General features: G+C 32.4%; 2 pseudogenes; one reads left to right on the forward strand and one right to left on the reverse strand.

The window, feature by feature from the left end:
• Positions 1–2,117: 2,117 nt before the first annotated feature.
• LOC121391499 lies at positions 2,118–3,539 on the reverse strand (annotated as a pseudogene).
• On the forward strand, positions 3,515–7,352 carry LOC121391495 (annotated as a pseudogene).
• The last annotated feature ends 537 nt before the right edge of the window (positions 7,353–7,889 follow it).

Here is a 7,889-nt window from a genome sequence, read left to right on the forward strand (position 1 = left end):
TCCTCTAATTAGCATCCGGTACGAGAGAGAGGAAGCAGGGTTTGGTAAGTGAAAATCAGAGAGAGAGAACACTAATGTCTAAGTTACTAGTTGATATTGACTTCTACTGTTCTCATATTTTACTGTGTGTAGTTTAAAGTTTATCTCTAAAGTGAACGTAAGTGATACTAAATCAACTTTACTATCCTACAGTAATCATATTTTGACTTACTCGTGACCTTTACTACTCTATTTGTCCTTGGTATTATTAAAATAATATAATATGTTCCTCTATTCCATTTATTCCCAAATAAATTTGTATAATATAAATAATTTGTATATATATTTATTGTATATTATAATATAATTATATATATATATATATTAGTTGTTGATTTATTCTTAATATGGTAATCATGTTTGTTTTAACTGTTGACTCTCCTTTAGTTTGCTCAAGATACTGAACATAGAACATTTTTGTAGAGGGACAGATAAGCTGTGGTGAATGTGTTAAAGCTGTCAATGTAGTGTAATAGTTATCATGTGACTATCACATGGACTCATTACATTATTTAGGAGTCATTAGATCAAGGAGGGACGATGTTATTGGTGCAAGAAGACAGACAATGGAACTTCCATGTCTGTTAGCCTATGGATTTTGATTTGCCAATTAAAGCTGTTGGAGAATGTCTAGCCTCAATTATAACATTGATAATTGGTACTGGTAAGTTTTGTTATTGTTGAGTATAATTAGAGTACAATAATAATTACCAATTATAAAGAGATTATCTATCTCTCTAGTGACTGCTCTGGTCTATGTCATTCTTATTTGATCTTTGCGGTTATTGTATTCACGGTTTGTAGTGTTGTCTGTTGTTGTTGTTGTTGTTTCTGTGCTAGAAAACGACAGAGGTACTATTATTATTAATGTCTATGATATCATATGATACTTCATATATATTACTTGTATTATGATTATAAGTATTGCTATTGCTATGTGACAATTAAATTATTAATACCATATGGTAATAATATACCTAGTGGAGTGCATTGTCATGTGTACTCACTCATGTGATTGTTATTATTTAGACAAAGAGAGTTAGAAGATGAACATTATATGCAAGAGAGGATGCATACGTAAGAAGAGTGCGACCGTTAAGGTGATATCTAGTTATGTGGTATTATTTTATCTTGATTTTAGACGAGCTAACGTAAGCCAAAAATGATGAAATACTAAAAAATATGGTGAGAAATTGTATAACCACTTCTAAAATATGAAAATAGAATTTAAATGATTAATTTAATTGATCATTGCATGAATTTTAGAGTTGCATGATTTATACATACTTATTGAAAAAATTTGACAAATATTGTGTTACATGGGATTGCTTTCTTTTTTGCCTTTTCCCCCGGGGGGCGTGCTGACCTGAGGTCTTAACGAGGACACGGCAGAACTTACAAACGTCTTGATGAAAATGCATTGCGTGACACTGTCAAACCCATAACATCATTGTCATCGTTGTTTATTTATCTACGGTACTCTCTCCTCTTAAAATTAAATTACTCTATTAGGATAATGCTACTTTTGTAGAATGATTTCATTAATGATAAAATGAGCTACATTAATTTTTATTTTATTATTTTTACATTATCATAGTAGTGTGGTTCGTGTAGTGTCATTTCTTGTGTCAATAGTCAACTGTTTCTTATCAAACAATTAATAGTTCTTTCCAAAAAAATTATAAAAAACAATTTAATAACTAGTAATTAACTAGTCCTATTGTCTTAGCTTGTATGCTATCATTGGATTAGTGGGCGTGTGAATCATTGTCTGATAATTCACAGGTGGGAAATACCCATCATCAGGTCAAACTCATATTTCCGTAGCAAGACGACCAAATTGTCTTGATTTGAACATAAGCAAAGCTCTCTCCAACACATCATGACGACCTTATTTAATATAATTTATACATGTATAATATGATATGTAGTACTGCTCCAAGGGAACATATGCAAACTTGTTATTATTAGTCAATTCTGTATCCAGAAATCTATAAACATGTCATGTTTATTGTTATAACTGGTATGGGAAACCTGTCTGGATTGAAAGATTCAGGATCATCCCAGGCTCTAGCAATCTATGATTCGTAGGTGGGTGATACACAGAGTTGATGACCTGGTGGAATGGTATACCCTCCAACATTCTATAAGACTTCATTATTGCTTTTAATAAATGGGGACATTCTCTAACCTGTGGTGTCTTCACCATCCTCATCATAGTCATAATAGGTGGGCGGAGTCTCAGTGTTTCTTTGAGACAACAATCAGAATGAGAGATCTTTTAACTGACAATAGACATGACATACCACACAAGATGAGCAACTATACCTGCTCAAAATCAAGGGCGGTAACTTTTGATCCACAGACTTCTACTTGTTCCTCATAAGCTCTTGTCTGGTTCATTGTCACATGATAGTCATGTGATCATTTGCACTAACCTGTAGATGCTTATGTCTTGCTAGATAAAATCCAAGCCATGAACTGGTAGAAGATGAGGTATGTTGTCCAGCCATTAAACACCCAATCAACAATCCTGTTATTTCATTATTGCTTAATGGACGATCATTTCTTAATAAGAGAGAGAGAGAGATAAGAGTGGAACCCAAATATAGAGGTTCTTTACTTGTAAGTGGTAGTCATGAGATGGTTTAGTACATCATCTTCTTGATCTTGAGTAGGACAAGCACGTCTTTTTTCTATACTGACGAGAAAATGGTGACCATTTCTTCTCGAGCTTTGTCTCTCTTTCTACAATGATATGACAAGTACACTACCTAATCAAATATTACCTAAATGATGGGAGTGGTAACCATCCTGGCAGTAGCCCAGCAGCATGAGTAAATCCTCCATCAAGATCAATGTACAATTGAGCTACTCTTTTTTCATTTAACAAAGCTCTTATCCTCAGGTCCTAATACAACATAATTATTAATAATTATAATATAATACTCTTTACCATGTAAACATCGGCTAGCTGTGAGAATAATGAGCTCTGATAAGCTGTTGAATAAATCTGAGAAACATAGTAAATAATAAAGTATACATAACCATTGGGTAATTATAGACCTCTATGACCGAGTCTCCCCATTGCTTAAAATAAGTCTCAGTTTCTTTCTCTATTAGTGGAATATAACGTCGAAACTGAGCTATATTCAATCCATATTTTAGCATTTTCTTCTGCTCCAGAAATATCTGTTAAAAACATAATTTTATTGCAGTATAAAGTGATGCATACATCGTGAGGGACGTCATAACAAACTCCTTTACCAAATACTGGAGTAACCAGTCGAGAGTATACCTCCTCTGCATTAAGATCATCATTACGAGAGTTAAAAAATATAGAAGATGAATCTGATCCAATTAAATAAGTGAATGTCTTTCCCATCATTGTGAAACTGAAAACACTTCCATATTTGGCATAAGCCTTTAATAAGAACTCGATAGACTTTTACCAATTCTATAGCACATCCAAGAAATGGTAGTGTCTAAGGAATATGAGGTGGAAGATTCTAAGATAACTAAAATAGTACAAGGTGTATTTGTTAAAATTATCTCACTTTCTTCTGCCATTTTCTTTGTGCTTTTTCTTTATGATTATCAAGAGAGCTGCGGTTGCAGACACCAGAACTACTGCAGTCAGCCATATTGATCCAAAGTAGTCTTCCATTTCTGCAAACTAGAAATCGTCCTCATCGAACAATGTGTAAGCGACAGTCATCGTCATCACTCCATACTCCGTTCATGCTATTGACCAATCAAATTTATTTATCCACATGGATCACCCCATCACCAGATACTAAAGTTATATATTTCATAATAAGTCTTTGACCATTAGATAGTGGAAATTTTAACTAACAACTCTTGTCTGCTTTATTTCCAGGAACTATAAAGGTCATTTCTCACCTATCATCTCTAAAATGTCACACCCACCAGCTACCGATCTAAGTGGCTGGAGATTGACAAATGTGAGAGAAGACAAACATGGAGTTATATCAAAAAACAAGATGACAGAGAGAGGGAGTCAAATTTTTTGAAAAAGAGCTCTAGGACTTGATACAGTAAATCTTATCTCACTAACGAGCTTGTTATATCTCTTGTATACAGGATAATGAGCCCCTCCCATCTCCTAAGACAGCAGCAGAAGCAGCTCATAATGGAATGATATTTTATTCTAAGCTTAAAAACGAAGATGGTCATTGGTCTGGAGATTATGGGGGTCCTCTCTTTCTTATGTCAGGTATATCATTAATACTTTGTGTATAATTTATTAATTTAAACATTATAGGATTAATTATCGTATGTCATGTGACCTAAAACAACTTTAGCTGAGCACCAAAAATTAGAAATGATACGTTATTTAAGAAATGTTCAAAATATAGATGGTGGATGGGTTTTGTAAGTAATCAAGTACACAATAAACTATATGATCCACTTTATTGTAGACATATTGCTGGTAATTCAACAGTATTTGGTACAGCACTAAATTATGTATCAATGAGACTACTAGAGTTGATCAAGATGATCCTGATCTGATACGAGCTAGATCATTGCTACATCAATTAGGTCAGATAATACACTAATATATATTATTAATAATATAATAATAGGTGGAGCTGTCTGTATTCCTTCTTGGGCAAGTTCTGGTTAGCTGTACTAATGTATATGACTGGAGTGGTTTGCATAGTTTATTACCAGAACTATGGTATGAGCAGGGTGTTATTGAGGTCTGAAACTCATCCCATTTAGGATTCTCCCAACATGGGTTCCAGTCCATCCTTCACGCATGTGGTGTCATTGTAGACAAGTGTATCTTCCAATGGGCTATTGCTATGCCAACAAAATATCTGCTGAACTAACTCAAGTGGTTCCTAGAACTAAGAGAGGTATCGAATAGTTACCAGAACCCCCAAAATAATATTTTTGTTATACAGGAGCTATACACTCAGTCATATGATAGTATTAACTGGCCATCTCAAAGAAACAATGTTGCAAAAATGTGATGTATATACACACATAGTTGGCTATTGGATCTTAGTTTCTGTAAGTGGTAATGATTTACTAATACAATACAGTGTTTAATTCTAGTTAAAAAGTATTTTTAGTATGACCTTTTGACTTTTAGTAACTAAACTTTTTTTAAAAGACTAACTACTTATTATTAACTATTTATTATTAACTACTTATTAATAACTATTTATTCTAATACTTTATTATTAACTATTTATTATTACTACTTACTTACTATTATTAACTACTTATTATTAACTACTTATTATTACTAGTGATACTTGATTCATAGAGAAGAATTCATAATAACTACTTGAGACAGTGGGCTATAAAGAATGTCTTGATCATATTGTGCTGATGATAAGTTCACACATTGTATTAGTATTGGACCAGTAAGTTTATAGATAAATAATAAATTATAAATATTTTATTAGATATCTAAGTCATTCAAATGTTAGTAAGATGGTATAATGATGGTCCCCATTCAGATATATTTAAGGAGCATGTCTCACGTATACCAGATTATTTGTGGTAAGTTATAATAAACTCCTATTATTATATATTAATAACTTTATATTATTAGGATGAGTATTGATGGAATGAAAATGCAGGTATTGAAAAAGGAATAGATGATATATTATACTATTTATGGATACCCATAGTTTCTTATTATGGATGCATAATGTTTTATAATGGATGTGTTGTATTTGTTATGGCTGTATAGTCTTGTTATAGGGTACTAATGGCTCTCAACTTTGGGACACAGCATTTGCGACACAAGCTTATTAGAGAGTTTGCAGCTAATGATCCAACATTCATAAATGTTTAGAAATGGCTCATCATTTCTTTAAAGAACACAAGTATTAGACACGCCTACATCTAATAATATTTGATTTATTTATTACAGATACCAGAAAACCCCTCCTAATTATAAGAAATACTATCGACAAATGAAATAAAGTGAATAATAAAGTCATAATTATATTAGTTTTATTATAATTATAATGATAGGGTGGTTTCCCATTCAGTACTGTAGATTGTGGTTGGATAGTATCTGATTGTACTGCTGAAGGACTAAAATCAGTTATGCTACTACAGGAACAATGTCGGTGAGTATGTCCCTTAATAATAATTACATTATTATAATAACAGGTTTATTTCAAACAAGATAAATGATCAGAGATTATATGAAGCAGTCAATGTAGTAAGTAAAATATCTTTATTGTACAATGATTGGTTTGTTTTTAGTTACTGAATATGCAAAACAAAAATGGAGGATTCTCTTCTTATGAGACGAAACGAGGAGGATCTATTCTTGAGTTACTCAATCCTTCATAAGTTTTTGGTATATCTCTCCTACCATTAGTATATTAAATGACATATTAATTAGGTGATATTGTGGTAGACTATACTTATGTTGAATGTACATCTGCTGTCTTACAAGCTCTGAAACATTTCTCACATCAGTTTTCCAGAACACAGAACTCAAGAAATCCAGTATGTCATGCACGACAATGTAATGTGATAAACTCCTATTTAATTAATTCATTAGACACTGTCTAGAAAGGGGTCTGGAATATATAATTAGTATTCAACAAGTTGACGGTTCCTGGGAAGGGTAACTTCATATTATTATTGTTTAATTTGATAGTATATTTTAGGAGTTGGGGTGTTTGTTTTACATATGGTACCTGGTTTGGACTTGAGGCTTTTGCATGTATGAACAGAAGATATGATTTAGGGTGAATATGATGTCATTATGATGTCGTTGTGATGTCAGCATTATAGAACTGCTGGTCAAGAAGTTCAAAAAGCTTGTGAGTTTCTATTGCACCGTCAAATGGAAGATGAGGTTGGGGAGAAGATTTCTCGGTATTTTATTGTTAATTTTAATTTATTTATTGATCATGTAACAGTCATGTGAGAGGAGGTGCTATGTTCAGACAAAGAGTTCTCAGTTAGTAAACACATGTTGGGCACTTCTAGGTCTTATGGCTGTTAGGTTTGTCATACAATATATAACGTTACTATATATTATAATGTCATTAGATATCCTGATCGCAAAACCAATTATTCAAGGCATCAAGGTATAGAACAAACTATAAGTCTTGTGATAGTCATGTGATTTGTTCAGGTGATAATGAAAGAAACAGTTACCTTCAGGTGATTGGCTACAAGAAGACATAAAAGGCGTATTCAATAAAACATGTGCTATAACTTATACTAGTTATCGTAATGTGTTTCCTATATGGACTTTGGGGAGATTTGCTAGACTATATCCAGATATTGAAATATTAAATAATTAATAAATAATTATTTTATTTTTAGTCTCAATCCAATGGCAGATTTGGCCAAAAATTCACCACTCCATGTTTTCCCTTCAGTGTCAATATAGTCACCTCTCCCTGTCATTCTGTAAAAGACCAAATAATAATAATAATAATTACAGAGAAAACAAACTTGTTATGTTCAAAATTTCCACAATATTTAGAGCCATCTGACCATGTGTAAATACCAACTCCCATGATACTCATTGTTGATAAATTCCCCCTGTAATTATAATAAAATGAGAGACACATTTGATCATCAAACTAACTTTATACGATGATCCTGATGGATGTTCCATACAACCTGTACATTTTGTACATGTAGTAATGATATAATACATGTCAACAAACCTTGCCCACTCATTTTATCAGCTTGCCATTGACCAGAATATATTACTCCATTAGACAACGTATGAGTTCCTTTACCATGACGCTCAATTACATTACTGCTGTTATAAATATACTCTCCATCTAATAAATGTATTCATGTAATATCACTAACTCTACTTATTTTTT

Source organism: Gigantopelta aegis, unplaced genomic scaffold (assembly GCF_016097555.1).
Source record: "Gigantopelta aegis isolate Gae_Host unplaced genomic scaffold, Gae_host_genome ctg2569_pilon_pilon, whole genome shotgun sequence".
Lineage (NCBI taxonomy): Eukaryota > Metazoa > Mollusca > Gastropoda > Neomphalida > Peltospiridae > Gigantopelta > Gigantopelta aegis.